Source organism: Bombina bombina, chromosome 2, assembly GCF_027579735.1.
Source record: "Bombina bombina isolate aBomBom1 chromosome 2, aBomBom1.pri, whole genome shotgun sequence".
In the NCBI taxonomy this organism is placed as follows: Eukaryota; Metazoa; Chordata; class Amphibia; order Anura; family Bombinatoridae; genus Bombina; species Bombina bombina.
The window spans coordinates 1,001,676,267-1,001,693,138 of record NC_069500.1 but is presented as its reverse complement, the minus strand read 5'-3'; the positions used below and the strand labels follow the sequence as shown (position 1 = coordinate 1,001,693,138).

General features: G+C 41.8%; 1 protein-coding gene across 1 annotated transcript in view; it reads left to right on the top strand.

The window, feature by feature from the left end:
- Positions 1-16,872, top strand: part of ZGRF1 (zinc finger GRF-type containing 1) — a 329,862-nt gene that overhangs the window by 112,607 nt on the left and 200,383 nt on the right. The gene's annotated exons all lie outside the window — the stretch shown is intronic.

Sequence of the window (16,872 nt, the reverse complement as noted above, 5' to 3'; positions counted from 1 at the left end):
TTTAATACAGTGAATTCATTTGCTTTGTCATTTATAAACCTCTTTAGTTAAGGAGGCCATAGCAGTGCCCGAACTCTAGTGTGGGTACAAAATAATTAACGCTATAGACAATGAAAATCCACTTTCATTTGTCATATTGGTACATCGATTGCAGAACATTTGATCAAAAACGTATGTCCGTTCCGGATCTAATATCTAACTTGTAGTGTTTCATCGAGTTTTATATTGGAAAAAATTTAAATTGTGCATGTTGTATCTACCAATATCTCAGCCTAACTTGCTGGTTTCATTAGCAGTACACCTTCACGCTGCCCTTAGGTATTTTTTTTTTCTTTCCTAAAACCTAAAAAAAAAAAAACTAGAAGTGATCTTAGTGTTAGAAATATATTCAGATATCTTACAAAATCTATTGCATCGGTTGTACTACAATCGTAATGCTATAGCAAAATAAAAAAATAGCATTTTCCCTGCACCAAAAAGCTTGTGCATGTACTTTGAATCTTGTTTTTAATCCCATTGCAAAATTAGTCATACTTATTAGAAAGCAATGGCATTCCCACGTTGTAAACTGATGTGCTGGTGTCATTTTATACTGGGCAAATAGGTTTTAATTTTAGTCTGTGTTATGTACATAGGCATAATGGGACTTGTCTGAATTTTGAATTTAACCTTTTCTACTATGATCATATTGAGCACTTATTGTTACTAAAGTTAACATTTAACTTGCATTAAAGCGACAGTCAAGTCCATAAAAACTTTTCATGTTTCAAATAGGGAATGTCATTTTAAAAACCTTTCAATTTACTTGTATCACCAATTTTGCTTTGTTCTTTTGGTATACTTAGTTGAAAGCTATACCTAGGAAGGTTCATATGATAATTTCTAAGCCCTTAAAGGGTTGCTTATCTCATTCTTTTACTTCTTAATACAGGGAGAGTCCACAGCTGCATTCATTACTTGTGGGAAATACAGAACCTGGCCACCAGGAGGAGGCAAAGACACTCCAGCCAAAGTCTTAAATACCTCCCCCACTTCCCTCATCCCCCAGTCATTCTTTGCCTTTCGTCACAGGAGGTTGGGTGAGAAGTGTCAGAAGATTTCGGAGTAGTTCCTTAGGAAGGGTATCTGCCCTTCGAGATGGGACTGGAGTTTTAAGTAGTCTTGTCAGCCTCTCAGTGAGAGCATTGATGAAAGTTAGAGTCTGGAGATGCAGGGAGAGTCTTTCTGCTAAACCATCCAGACTCATATTAACAGCTTCTTAAGCAATCAGCGATTACGAGTTTCAATGCCTACTTTCTTCACTCAAGTCCATGTCAGAAGTGCTGCTACAATCTGTCAAACTTGAAGGACCATGTTACTGTTCCACGGCATTGATTCCGTTAAGATCGTTTCATTTTTACACACATGTTAGATAGAAGACAGGGTCACAGTGGGACTCCTTTATCTTTATGGAATTAAGGGTCAATATCTTCTGAGGGGGAATATTGAACAGTGGGGTTTTTGTAATCATATTTGTTATGTGATTTTGGCTGCTTATGTGTAAGAGACGTTTGGGATCATAGGCTGATACGGAACGTACAGGCTATTTTTCATTTTGAGAGCTGCACAGTTTTATTAAGCTGGCGCGCTTTTCCTTAGCAGGTGCGGTCCTGCATGAGGCACCATGTGACCAGGAGTGGTCACGCTTTTTTCCATTTCTGTTTCCTGACCGAGTTTCGGCAGAGAGGAGCCAACTTCTCTACTTGTCTGGTTCATAAGGAGGTGGTGAGTTCCCCAGCTATTGGGGGTATAAGGTGCCAGTTCTTTCTATAATTTAATTTAGACGAGTTATGGAGGATTCTGATTTTTTTAGAGGGGGATCCCTCTGATTCAGATTTTGATACCTGTGTATCTTGTGAGGAGGCCCAGGTAGCCCAGCCCTCTCAATTATGTTCCGTATGCTGCTATAGGGTGTTCTCATCAACCAATGTTGATGTTAGAGACCTCTGAGCCATCCGCCTCTGAGGATTCCTCGTCCCATGAGGTGTGTCCCTAGAATCTTCTGTTCCTACACATGCAGTTTCCCCAAGTACCGCTGCTCGGCTCCTTCGCCTGAAGGGGTCTTTTTTCCACCAGAGGTTACTGTGCAGTTTCGCATGGCCATATCTACGGCCTTAGTGATTTTGCCTCTTCCTGCTACGTGCAAGCAAAGGGATAATCCATGCACTCCTGCCCAGGGACCGTCATGTAAAATGACGATTGTATCAGATCAGTTATCTGGAGATGCGGTTCCCTCTGAGGCTTCAGAGGTAGAACCTCCAGGGTCAGAGTCTGCTGACTTGATTCCTCCGACTGAGGAGGATTTAGCATTTAGATTTAGTTTGGCACGCCTGCGTTTTCTTCTGAGAGAGGTTTTGGCGATGTTAGAGGTTCCCAGTACTGATCCGTCAGTTGCATCTCAGCCCTCTAAATCAGATAGCAATCTTGATTAGACGAGTAGAGAGCAGTTCCGAGCTCTATGGGGGGTTTGTGTCGTAGGAAAGGCTGGACCTGTTTTTGTTTGCACACTCCTTTGGCTTTCTCTTTTGTGCGCTTGCCTATTTCTTTTGCTATTCCGTTTCGGATAGTTTTTTGTTTTTAGAGCTTTGGGTTGTTGCAGAAACTCTTCTTAGGAGGACGTTTTGTCACATGGTTTTTTTGGTACTATTGACTTTAATGGTCGCAATTGTTGGTGATTTCCGGTGGAAGCTTATAGGTCTCTGCTCGGGGTGATGGTTCCCCTGATAACTTTGAGACAAAGTTTAAGCCTCGGAGCTTATAATTCTTTATTTGGATTGTGCTCAGTTTTTCTAGCATTACTGGAAATTTTGAGTTTTATGTTTTCGCCCTTGAGTAGTCTGGCAAATATGTTGTATCCTAGATGACAGGCAGGACCTGTTTTGGGTACTGGTTAAGTCTGCTCTTTCTTTCTACACAAGAGAAGGAGTTATTTCTAGCTTCCGGTCCAGGCAGAGCAGGTCCATCAATCCTAGATGACAGGCAGGGCCTGTTTTAGGTACTATCTTGGATGGGTGCTGGTTGTTGGATCATATTGGATCCAGGGGTCCTAGAGGTCGGAGCTAGGCTTCACATTCTGTTTTCTCTGGGCAAGTTTTTACTCTCTTTGTTTTGTCTTTCGGTAGAGAGAGGAAAGTTTTTTTCGTAGAGTCATTGTCCCGGTACCTATCGCACAGTGGGAATATTGTATTGTATATATGTTGGTTCATGGGCCAGTGGGGGAGGGACCGCCCGTTCTATTGGGTTTTATGATTCTGAAGCAAAGCTTATTAGATCTCCTTTTTGAGGGAGATAAATAGGTTTTCTCTACGTTTGTTCAGAAAGAAGGATATCTTTACTGTTCGTCCTTTTGAGCAAATCCGGTTCTAAGGCAGTGTTTTTCAACCAGTGTGCCGTGGCACACTAGTGTGCCGTGAGAGATCCTCAGGTGTGCCACGGCAGACTGACAACAGTGTGACATATTTTTTAAACTTTGCTTGTTTTCTCCAACATTGGTGTGTCCGGTCCACGGCGTCATCCTTACTTGTGGGAATATCTCTTCCCCAACAGGAAATGGCAAAGAGTCCCAGCAAAGCTGGCCATATAGTCCCTCCTAGGCTCCGCCCACCCCAGTCATTCTCTTTGCCGTTGCACAGGCAACATCTCCACGGAGATGGTTAAGAGTTTTTTGGTGTTTAAATGTAGTTTTTTATTCTTCTATCAAGTGTTTGTTTTTTTAAAATAGTGCTGGTATGTACTATTTACTCTGAAACAGAAAAGGATGAAGATTTCTGTTTGTGAGAGGAAGATGATTTTAGCAGACAGTAACTAAAATCGATTGCTGTTTCCACATAGGACTGTTGAGATGAAGTAACTTCAGTTGGGGAAAACAGTTAGCAGACTTTTCTGCTTAAGGTATGACTAGCCATATTTCTAACAAGACCATGTAATGCTGGAAGGCTGTCATTTCCCCTCATGGGGACCGGTAAGCCATTTTCTTAGTCAAGCAAACAGAATAAAGGGCTTAATATGGGCTATGAAACTGGTAGACACTTTTATGGGCTAAATCGATTGCTTTATTTGGGCATTTTATACATGTTTATGCTGATAATTCACATTTATAAACTTGGGGAACGTTTTTTAACGGCAGGCACTATGTTAGACACCTTTTCCAGTCAGGGAGGGCCTTCCCAGTTGTAGGCTGAACCTCATTTTCGCGCCATTACTGCGCAGTTGTTTTTTGAGAGCAAGACATGCAGATGCATGTGTGAGGATCTGAAAGTAGCTGGAAAAGTTTCTAGAAGGCGTCACTTGGTATCGTATTCCCCTCTGGGCTTGGTTAGGTCACAGCAAAGGCTATAGCTGGGACTGTATAGGGGTTAAATTTGTAAACGGCTCCGGTTCCGTTATTTTAAGGGTTAAAGCTCTGAAAATTGGTGTGCAATACTCTTAATGCTTTAAGACACTGTGGTGAAATTTTGGTAATTTTTGAACAATTCCTTCATACTTTTTCACATATTCAGTAATAAAGTGTTTTCTGTTTAAAATTTAAAGAGACAGTAACGGTTTTGTTTTAAAACGTTTTTTTGTGCTTTATTGACAAGTTTAAGCCTGTTTAACATGTCTGTGCCTTCGGATAAGCTATGTTCTATATGTATGAAAGCCAATGTGTCTCCCCATTTAAATTTGTGTGATAATTGTGCCATAGTGTCCAAACAAAGTAAGGACAGTACTGCCACAGATAATGAAATTGCCCAAGATGATCCTCAGATGAGGGGAGTAAACATGATACTACATCATCTCCTACTGTGTCTACACCAGTTTTGCCCACGCAGGAGGCCCCTAGCACATCTAGCGCGCCAATGCTTAATACCATGCAACAATTGACGGCTGTAATGGATACCTCCATAGCAAATATTTTATCCAAAATGCCTACATATCAGAGAAAGCGCGATTGCTCTGTTTTAAACACTGAAGAGCAGGAGGGAGCTGATGATAATTGTTCTGTCATACCCTCACACCAATCTGAAGGGGCCATGAGGGAGGTTTTGTCAGATGGGGAAATTTCAGATTCAGGAAAATTTTCTCAACAAGCTGAACCTGATGTTGTGACATTTAAATTTAAATTAGAACATCTCCGCGCACTGCTTAAGGAGGTGTTATCTACTCTGGATGATTGTGACAACTTGGTCATTCCAGAGAAATTATGCAAGATGGACAAGTTCCTAGAGGTTCCGGTGCACCCCGACGCTTTTCCTATACCCAAACGGGTGGCGGACATAGTGAATAAGGAGTGGGAAAAGCCCGGCATACCTTTTGTTCCCCCCCCCTATATTTAAGAAATTATTTCCTATGGTCGACCCCAGAAAGGACTTATGGCAGACAGTCCCTAAGGTCGAGGGGGCAGTTTCTACTCTAAACAAGCGTACTACTATTCCTATCGAGGATAGTTGTGCTTTCAAAGATCCTATGGATAAAAAATTGGAGGGTTTGCTTAAAAAGATTTTTGTACAGCAAGGTTACCTTCTACAACCCATTTCGTGCATTGTTCCTGTCACTACAGCAGCGTGGTTCTGGTTCGAGGAACTAGAAAAGTCGCTCAGTAGAGAGACTCCATATGAGGAGGTTATGGACAGAGTTCACGCACTTAAGTTGGCTAACTCTTTTATTTTAGATGCCGCTTTGCAATTAGCTAGATTAGCGGCGAAAAATTCAGGGTTTGCAATTGTGGCGCGCAGAGCGCTTTGGCTAAAGTCTTGGTCAGCGGATGTGTCATCCAAGACAAAATTGCTTAACATCCCTTTCAAAGGTAAAACTCTATTTGGACCAGAATTGAAAGAGATTATCTCAGACATCACTGGGGGAAAGGGCCACGCCCTTCCACAAGATAGGCCTTTCAAGGCCAAGAATAAGTCTAATTTTCGTTCCTTTCGCAATTTCAGGAACGGACCGGCCTCTAATTCTGCATCCTCTAAGCAAGAGGGTAATGCCTCACAACCCAAACCAGCCTGGAAACCGATGCAAGGCTGGAACAAGGGTAAGCAGGCCAAGAAGCCTGCTGCTGCTAACAAAACAGCATGAAGGAGTAGCCCCCGATCCGGGACCGGATCTAGTAGGGGGCAGACTCTCTCTCTTTGCTCAGGCTTGGGCAAGAGATGTTCAGGATCCCTGGGCACTAGAAATAGTTTATCAGGGTTATCTTCTGGAATTCAGGGAACTACCCCCAAGGGGAAGGTTCCACATGTCTCACTTATCCTTAAACCAAATAAAGAGACAGGCGTTCTTACATTGAGTAGAAGACCTGTTAAAGATGGGAGTGATACACCCAGTTCCAATAAAGGAACAAGGAATGGGATTTTATTCAAATCTGTTCGTAGTTCCCAAAAAAGAGGGAACTTTCAGACCAATTTTGGACTTGAAGATCCTAAACAAATTTCTCAGGGTACCATCGTTCAAGATGGAAACCATTCGAACGATTCTACCCACTATCCAGGAAGGTCAATTTATGACTACCGTGGATCTAAAGGATGCGTACCTACATATTCCTATCCACAAAGAACATCATCAGTTCCTAAGGTTCGCCTTTCTGGACAAACATTACCAGTTTGTGGCCCTCCCATTCGGGTTAGCCACTGCTCCAAGGATTTTCACAAAGGTACTAGGGTCCCTTCTAGCGGTTCTAAGACCGAGGGGCATTGCAGTAGTACCTTACTTGGACGACATTCTAATACAAGCGTCGTCCCTGTCAAAAGCAAAGGCTCATACAGACATCGTTCTGGCCTTTCTCAGATCACACGGATGGAAGGTGAACATAGAAAAAAGTTCTCTGTCTCCGTCAACAAGAGTTCCCTTCTTGGGAACAATAATAGATTCCTTAGAAATGAGGATTTTTCTGACAGAGGTCAGAAAGTCAAAACTTCTAAGCACTTGTCAAGTTCTTCATTCTGTTCCACGTCCTTCCATAGCGCAGTGCATGGAAGTAGTAGGGTTGATGGTTGCAGCAATGGACATAGTTCCTTTTGCACAAATTCATCTAAGACCATTACAACTGTGCATGCTCAAACAGTGGAATGGGGACTATACAGACTTGTCTCCAATGATTCAAGTAGATCAGAAGACCAGAGATTCACTCCGTTGGTGGCTGACCCTGGACCATCTATCCCAGGGAATGAGCTTCCGCAGACCAGAGTGGGTCATTGTCACGACCGACGCCAGTCTAGTGGGCTGGGGCGCGGTCTGGGAATCTCTGAAAGCTCAGGGTCTATGGTCTCGGGAAGAGTCTCTTCTCCCGATAAACATTCTGGAACTAAGAGCGATCTTCAATGCTCTCAGGGCTTGGCCTCATCTAGCAAAGGCCAGATTCATAAGATTCCAATCAGACAACATGACGACCGTTGCGTATATCAATCATCAGGGGGGAACAAGGAGTTCCCTGGCGATGAAAGAAGTGACCAAAATAATTCAATGGGCGGAGGATCACTCCTGCCACCTATCTGCGATCCACATCCCAGGTGTGGAAAACTGGGAAGCGGATTATCTGAGTCGTCAGACATTCCATCCGGGGGAGTGGGAACTCCACCCGGAGATCTTTGCCCAACTAACTCAATTATGGGGCATTCCAGACATGGATCTGATGGCGTCTCGTCAGAACTTCAAGGTTCCTTGCTACGGGTCCAGATCCAGGGATCCCAAGGCGACTCTAGTAGATGCACTAGTAGCACCTTGGACCTTCAACCTAGCTTATGTATTTCCACCGTTTCCTCTCATTCCCAGGCTGGTAGCCAGGATCAAACAGGAGAGGGCCTCGGTGATCTTGATAGCTCCTGCGTGGCCACGCAGGACTTGGTATGCAGACCTGGTGAATATGTCATCGGTTCCACCATGGAAGCTACCTTTGAGACAGGACCTTCTTGTTCAGGGTCCATTCGAACATCCAAATCTGGTCTCTCTCCAGCTGACGGCTTGGAGATTGAACGCTTGATTCTATCAAAGCGTGGGTTTTCAGATTCTGTGATAGATACTCTGGTTCAGGCCAGAAAACCGGTAACTAGAAAGATTTACCATAAAATATGGAAAAGATATATCTGTTGGTGTGAATCCAAAGGATTCCCATGGAATAAGATAAAAATTCCTAAGATTCTCTCCTTTCTACAAGAAGGTTTGGAGAAAGGATTATCTGCAAGTTCTCTAAAGGGACAGATCTCTGCTTTATCTGTCTTACTACACAAAAGACTGGCAGCTGTGCCAGATGTTCAAGCATTTGTTCAGGCTCTGGTTAGGATCAAGCCTGTTTACAGACCTTTGACTCCTCCCTGGAGTCTAAATCTAGTTCTTTCAGTTCTTCAAGGGGTTCCGTTTGAACCCTTACATTCCATAGATATTAAGTTACTATCTTGGAAAGTTTTGTTTTGGGTTGCTATTTCTTCTGCTAGAAGAGTTTCAGAGTTATCTGCTCTGCAGTGTTCTCCGCCCTATCTGGTGTTCCATGCAGATAAGGTGGTTTTGCGTACTAAGCCTGGTTTTCTTCCAAAGGTTGTTTCTAACAAGAATATTAACCAGGAGATAGTTGTACCTTCTTTATGTCCGAATCCAGTTTCAAAGAAGGAACGTTTGTTACACAATTTGGACGTAGTCCGTGCTCTAAAATTCTATTTAGAGGCTACAAAAGATTTCAGACAAACATCTTCTTTGTTTGTTGTCTATTCTGGTAAAAGGAGAGGTCAAAAAGCGACTTCTACCTCTCTTTCCTTTTGGCTTAAAAGCATCATCCGATTGGCTTATGAGACTGCCGGACGGCAGCCTCCTGAAAGAATCACAGCTCACTCCACTAGGGCTGTGGCTTCCACATGGGCCTTCAAGAACGAGGCTTCTGTTGACCAGATATGTAAGGCAGCGACTTGGTCTTCACTGCACACTTTTGCCAAATTTTACAAATTTGATACTTTTGCTTCTTCGGAGGCTATTTTTGGGAGAAAGGTTTTGCAAGCCGTGGTGCCTTCCGTTTAGGTAACCTGATTTTCTCCCTCCCTTCATCCGTGTCCTAAAGCTTTGGTATTGGTTCCCACAAGTAAGGATGACGCCGTGGACCGGACACACCAATGTTGGAGAAAACAGAATTTGTGCTTACCTGATAAATTTCTTTCTCCGGTCCACGGCCCGCCCTGGTTTTTTAATCAGGTCTGATGAATTATTTTCTCTAACTACAGTCACTACGGTACCATATGGTTTCTCCTATATTTTTCCTCCTGTCCGTCGGTCGAATGACTGGGGTGGGCGGAGCCTAGGAGGGACTATATGGCCAGCTTTGCTGGGACTCTTTGCCATTTCCTGTTGGGGAAGAGATATTCCCACAAGTAAGGATGACGCCGTGGACCGGACACACCGTTGGAGAAAGAAATTTATCAGGTAAGCATAAATTCTGTTTTTTACTCCCAGTGCAGGGGTAGTTTGTAGGAGTCCATCCAATGTAGGGATCATTTTTAGGGGAATGAGCCCATGACAAGAGAATTAAGAAATAGGAAAATTTAATAAATCATTTAATGTTTTTGTGAAATTTTTGAATTTAGAGGTATGTCTCTTGTCATGGGCTCATTCCCCTAAAAAGAATTAAGAAATAAGAAAATATGTTGATATGAGACATTTTCTCACTATTATTGCTAACCTAACTTTTCCTTTATGAGAGAGAAAATAGATTGCTATACATACACTTATTTTGATGGGTTTTTTTTTGGGGGGGGGGCTCTTGTCATAGGCTCATCTATTGCATATTTGATTTCATACTGTTTAAATTAAGGATTTTTATATTAGAGTGGTTTAAACAAATTCCCAATAGAAACCTGGCTCTGATTATATTTAACACTGAAGATAATAACTCATAGAGCAATGTATATGCTTCTTTCTACAAAAGTAATGATTTAATAATAGTGTATAATAGATTGTTTTCACAAAACATAGTCACACCTTAACCAACATGAATCAACCTGCATATTTATATAACAACATTTTATGTATAAGAAAAGGAAAAAATAAATAAATGTTTCTTGTCATAGGCTCCTTTACAAAATGGCAAAGTACAGGTTAATGAAATTTTGTGATATCACTTTAAGAATTTTGGTATAAATGGAGCTCTGAACAGGTGCATCAATTAGCAGTGACCAAGTGCATGGAGCACGAAACGTTTGCTGTTTTTTGCACCTGTTCTACAACCTGTTTTTGCACTATTGTGCTTACCACTTTTTAATCTATCTTGTATGATTTTAACAAGTTTGGAATAAAATTGAACTTTTATATATCTGTGGGCTTGGAGCGCTTATTTTTCCCTACATTGGATGGACTGTTGCTATTTTGTGCGTGTGCAGACGCACTGGGAATATTTGCTTGCCGCCTAGGATATTATCTACATTTTTTTCACATATACCCTTACTCTATTAGTGCCTATCATAATCTCAGGATTTGTTTTTACATACCCCAGGGGCGCTCCGTTGAGCAGGTTTTATTTGTATCGTAGTTTGTAGGAGGCATGGCATAACAGCACAATACATACAGTATGTGTGTGTTTGTGTGTATGTGTATATATATATATGCTGCATTAGGCTACAATGTGTGATTTTTTTAAAATTTTGGGATGGTGGTGTGCCACAGGATTTTTTAATGTAAAAAAGTGTGCCACGGCAAAAAAAAGGTTAAAAATCACTGTTCTAAGGGACTGTATCTTCCAGTAAACCTCGCCCTGATCCTAGGTTTTTTGGGGGGAATCTGGGGTTTAATGTGGCAGTATCCTGCTTCCAGATTTTTCAGTAGCTCCCGGGTCTTGGCGGTTCTAGTTTTTACCATTGTCTGCTAGTAGACTTTTAGGGATTTTTTCTTTTTTTTCGATCCTAAGAGTTGGATCTAGACCTGAGTTTCTGGTGTAGGCACCAGGGTGGTCCCTTGGTTGCTGATTTGGTTCTACAGACAGGAAGTTTTTTCCTTAGATCTTGCGAAGTTAGAGTTATCTCATTGGGTTATGCCCTCCAGTCCCCCTTCTGGCCTTCGTTGGCGCTGTGGTGGAGGATGAGGTATTCAGCCGAGGCAGAGACTTGAGCATGGCGTTGTTTTTTTAATCTATCTGAGCAGATTTACATTGAATACCAGTTGGGGGAGTCGATCTCCAGTGTTCTATCCAGATCTCCCTGTCCTGAGGGATTTTTCTCTTTCTCTCCCAGGGCGATTTTGACTTTGTCACTTCCCTGTCAGTGGGGAGAGTGTGTCCTATGGGGGTCTGTGGATCAGGAGTTTCCTTACGATTATTCCTAAGGTTTCTCAGCCGAGCATTCTGCTTTGAGAATTTAGGTTTGATGGGTTCATACCAGTTGGGACCTCTCAGTGGATAGATCTCTTTCTGAGACAGAGAGTTTCCTCCTACGTAGTCGGGAGGGTCTTGAGTTCGGTGGTGGGCAGAGGCCCACTACGGATCATTGTCAGCAATCCACTCTATGATCGTGCCCTTCAGGAACGGATGTTCTCTACAATCATTCCTAGGACCTGTCTATCCGAAGGATTTCGAATGTTTGTATCTGAATGGGGGTGCCGATAGAGATTCTCAGGGCGTCCGTACCTATCCCTTTTCTTCCACTTAAGGGGTCATGGGCAGGGATCTTCAAACAGAGCTATTAGATCCTTAACGGTGCTTGGACGGTCTATTTTAACCTTCTTCCTTTCGGCCATGTCACTCTTTGTCGAGGATGACCGAATCCTTGCAGGAGCAGGCGTCAGTGAGACTGATTGCTCCGTTTATGCCTGCGAGTTCGTTTCGCGGTTTAGGGGCTTCGCAACTATGGAAGTTACCTTATTACAGGGATCTGCTGGGTCAAGACCCCTTTACATCATGGGATCTTATTCCTCTGAGGCGTTTTTTGCGAGAGGTCGCTTGGTCTTAGCAAAGAGAGGGTTTTCTTTCTGAAACGTTACGGTCCTTTCCTTTAGTGCGTAGCAGGTCCTTTGTCATCTATCATAGGTGTGGAGGTCCACCCTTTGTCGGGAGGAGCTAAATCGTCTTGGCTCTCTATCTAATTCCAGGAGTTTTCCTTATTTTCCTCTAGAATGATTTGGGGAAGGGCCTTCCTAGCTAGCTACTTGTTCAAGCAATCTTTTTTGAGGCAGCTAGCTTTAATAGTCTGATGGTTAATTTAGCTGCCTAGCTAACGGAGGGTTGCAGATTGAATCCAGCTGCAGTTACTTGCTCCTTGAATGCGGGCTCGCAAGCAGTTACTAAGATACCCTGTTTATTCTCCTGTTCCAGAGGTTCATTGAACTTCCAGGAGTTCAGTTCTTTTTGCAAGGGCGCTGACTGCGGTCAGGCCGTTGAGTTCAAATCTACTGCTCCTTCTTGGAGTTTGGACTTTATTTTTAGGGAGTTTGCATCGGGTTACTTTGTACCTGCGCAGGAGGTGGTCTTTGAAGTTTTTCTTCAGTGATCTATTCCGCCTGTAGATTGTTTTTCTACGTGCCATACTTTCTGTATTGCAATCTTGCAATATGTACTCCTTAAAGGGATTTCCTTTATATTAGGACGGTGTTACGAGATTTGTTAGGTTTTTTCTCCCTAAGATTGTTAGTTTTATATGTCATATTCCTTTTCTAAAAGGAAAGGGTCCTTTCCTTTTTGGGCAATTTTGCCTTGATATTCCTTCCAAACTACATTAGAATAGACAGTTTGTTTTCTGTTGTATATTCGTATCTGGGAAGTGCAAAGGTTTGGAGGTTTAGTTGACTTCCTTATTGGTAGTGGAGATGTGTTTTTCACTTGACCTAGGAGTCAGCGGGACACTATCCTCCTCAGAGCTTTATGGATCAGTTTGAGAGCAGTGACGTCTTCTTGGGTCTCTGGCATGAGATCTCTTTGGTTCTGTTTGTTAGGCAGCTGCTTGGTCCTCCTAGCATTCTTTTTCCTTTTTGCTTCTGTTAAAGCAGCCTTCGGGAGAATGGGTTTGTAGCAGGCTGTGGTGCCCTCAGATTTGGACCGCCTCTTCTGTTTTACCTCCCCTTAGCATTTAGTGTCCTCTGTAGCTTGGGTATAATTTCCCACAAGTAATGAATGCAGCTGTGGACTCTCCCTGTATGAAGAAGGAAAACATAAATTATACCAGATCATTTCCTATTCTTCTGTTCAGGGAGAGTCCACAGCTCCCGCCCGTGTTCTCCGATGGGCGGTTCTAAATGTAATTGGTTTCTTCTGGCACCTTTTTCACCCTGATATTTCTCCTACTGTTCCTTGTTCCCTCGGCAGAATGACTGGGGGATGAGGGAAGTGGTGGGTGATTTTTAAGCCTTTGACTGGGGTGTCTTTGCCGCCTCCTGGTGGCCAGGTTCTGTATTTCCTACAATAATGAATGCAGCTGTGGACTCTTCCTGTACAGAAGGAAATTATCTGGGTGCATAATTTGTTTTTTATTTGCTTTTCACAACAGAGGAGATCTAGTTCATCTTAGCCAAATAGATAATATTGTGATCACGCCCGTAGCTTGTTGCAGACACTGCACTAATTGGCTATAATGAAAGTCAATAGATAAATAAAATGTCATGTGATCAGGGGGCTGTCAGAAGATGCTTAGATACAAGTTAATCACAAAGGTCAAAAGTATATTAATATAGCAGTGTTGGTATCTTTTTAAACAACAAAAATTCTGGTGTTGACTGTCCCTAAGCTCACCATTGTGTGTGTGAATACCATGAGTCAGTCCTTTAAGGCTGTGTGATTGTTATGTTACCTGTCCCCTTTATGAGCGATCTCACCCAATCCATTTGACCCTACATGGATTGGGTGAGATCGCTCATAGAGCGTTACGATAACACAATCGTCATTCACTGTTGGACCCTGGTCCTGGAGTGCCGGTGTATCCTACACATTTCCTTGTTACACACGAGGAGAATTGAGTATATCCTCATGATTTGAGCAATATTCTATGCATGAACTTTCATCATTATTACATTATGGAACATTTATATTGCTACACACGCATGATTGCATGGCATAACATTGTATTCTTTCTAACTATCAGCTTACAAACCACGCTGCTACATTTGCATGAACTGCTATAATTGCATGAACTGCCTTATCTTGCTTGCCAACTTATTGCTTGCATTCAACTTTTTTAAAGAACTTAATACATTTGATCCAAACCTCCAATTTACCATGAACTTTGATTCATATACTTTTTAGACATTACTGTTTCATTGAGAGATGGTTCCTTGTCAACAGATGTGTTCAGGAAAGATACAGATAGGAATAACCTCTTGTTTTTTTCTAGCTTTCATCCTCCACAAATGATTAGGAGCCTTCCTTTCAGCCAACTTCTACGGGCTAAGAGGATTGTTAACAACGAGACGCGCTTGAATGAACAATTTCAAGATTTATTTTGCAGATTTGAAAGCAGGGGTTACCCAGCTGACTTATTACAAACCCACAAACTTTAAGTGGATTTAATTTCCCGTGCAAATCTAACTCAGAAAAAATCCACTAAGAGGACACTTAAAGACAGGATTCCTTTTGTGGTATATATGGGTATCATATTCCACCTTTAAAAAGGATATTCAAAAAACATTGGTCTCTGTTATCAGAAGACAAAATTCTAGCAAACAGTTTTAAGGATTTTCCTTTATTCTCCTACAAAAGGAATCGGAATCTTAGAGATACCTTAGTAAAGGCTGATGTGGGAACTGAACAGAATAGAGTAGCTAACAGTGCAGCTGTAAATGGCACTTTTTTCCGTGCAATAACTGTGCACAGTGTAACACAATTCAATCAGGAGACACCATTACACATCCTAGATCTGGTAAACGTCTGTCTATTACAGGGCACTTTACTTGTGAATCACACTTTGTGGTCTATGTAATTAAATGTCCATGTGGTCTAGCCTATGTTGGCGAGACCACCAAACCCATTAAAGAACGGATCAAACAACATAAAACAGCCATAGGTAAACTTGATCCTTCAGCTCCTGTAGCCCATCACTTTACACTTTTGGGTCATATTAAAAGTCAACTCAAATTTCAGGTTGTAGATGGTGTGGGCCCTTTAAGGAAAGGTGGGAACAGACAAAAAATTGTTATTTGAAAAATAAGCATTATGGATCCAAAAATTGGATTCCATGACTCCCTATGGCTTGAATAGGGAAATAACTTGGGGTACATTTGTCTTGGAACTGAGGCTTATCTGTATTCCTTTTACTTCAGGAGTATAGATACTAGACAGTAGAATTAGCGAGTGTAGTATTGCCTAATAAATTTATATTTATGTACTCTATATATTGGCACTCCACTTTTGCTCTCCTTTGCTTTATTTTATTATTGCTGATTTTGTATATATTGTACGATGAAGGATGATTTTACATGCTTGTAGATTATTTTTGTATCAATGCATTGCATAATTATTCACCACTTATATGCAACATACATCTTTGATATTAACTACTAGTATTGTATTATTGTCTATATTTGGAATATCAGCTGTATGTTTCATGCACATGTTTGCAATGCTGTTATCATCTACCGCTGTAATCCGAATAAGTGACGCTGGGTAGGCGTTACTATACACAGTGACTATGCCTTAAAAGGAGGAGGCTTTCCGGATTACGTCAGGCCAAGTTGAAGGGCGGAGACCGAAACGCGCGTTGCCTGCTGTTGTGGATGTGACGTCAGACGCCAACTGAGTCCGATGCAAGCATGCTGGTTTGAATTGCTGAGAGCCTGTTACCTGTTGTATCTTGATCGCAACATCACATTGCCATGCTTGGATGTCTTCCCTTGATAGTGTGTATCAAGCTTCCTGTGACCCTACACGGATTGGGTGAGATCGCTCATAGAGCGTTACGATAACACAATCGTCATTCGCTGGTGGACCCTGGTCCTGGAGTGCCGGTGTATCCTACACTTTTCCTTGTTACACACCGAGGAGAATTGAGTATATCCTCATGATTTGAGCAATATTCTATGCATGAACTTTCATCATTATTACGTTATTGAACATTGCATGGCATAACATTGTATTCTTTCTAACTGTCAGCATACAAACCACGCTGCTACATTTGCATGAACTGCTATAATTGCATGAACTGCCTTATCTTGCTTACCAACTTATTGCTTGCATTCAACTTTATTATATCCATGGCTTCAAGTAATTGCATGAGATTCTGTTAAATCCATGGTATTGGTCTATGGCTCTGATTTAGGGTCTGACATCCACATTTTGTTTGCTGCTCTATAACTGGGGACGCCCAGTTTTTTCTTTTTTATATGTCTGTTTGCACCTGTGTTTGTTTATGGATTGCAATTAGGGTGCTTCTTTTTGCATTTTTTGTTATTTTCATTTATTAAACCCATTATTTTTTGATGCTTATTCACTTGGAGTTGTTAATCTCTTTACATTGATTCATCATTAGTGCGGAGACATATATCTGTATTTATACTATTTTGGGGGTATGTCGGTATGAGTGTACCCTGGTCTCGAGCACTTAAAAATTCAGATTCACTTGACCCATGGATTACTGAGTATCAGTGCTTATCCTTTTATTGTTTGTTGATATATATATATGTGTGTGTGTGTGTGTGATAGAAGACAGCACTCACTGGTCTTAAAGAATAGCAAAAACTGCTTTTATTTACGTGACGTTTCGGGGACAGCTCCCCTTCATCAGACCAACAAAAGAATTCAATCAATCAATCCCCAATAGCAAATGGAGATACACTCACTGTTGGGTTATATCGCATAATCACCGTATGTACCCTAGAGCTACCTCAGATTACCCTGATCTCAAACATAGAGTAATGTGAAGTGTATAAACAATCAGGTACCCATAATGTAATATTGTTATGTAACAA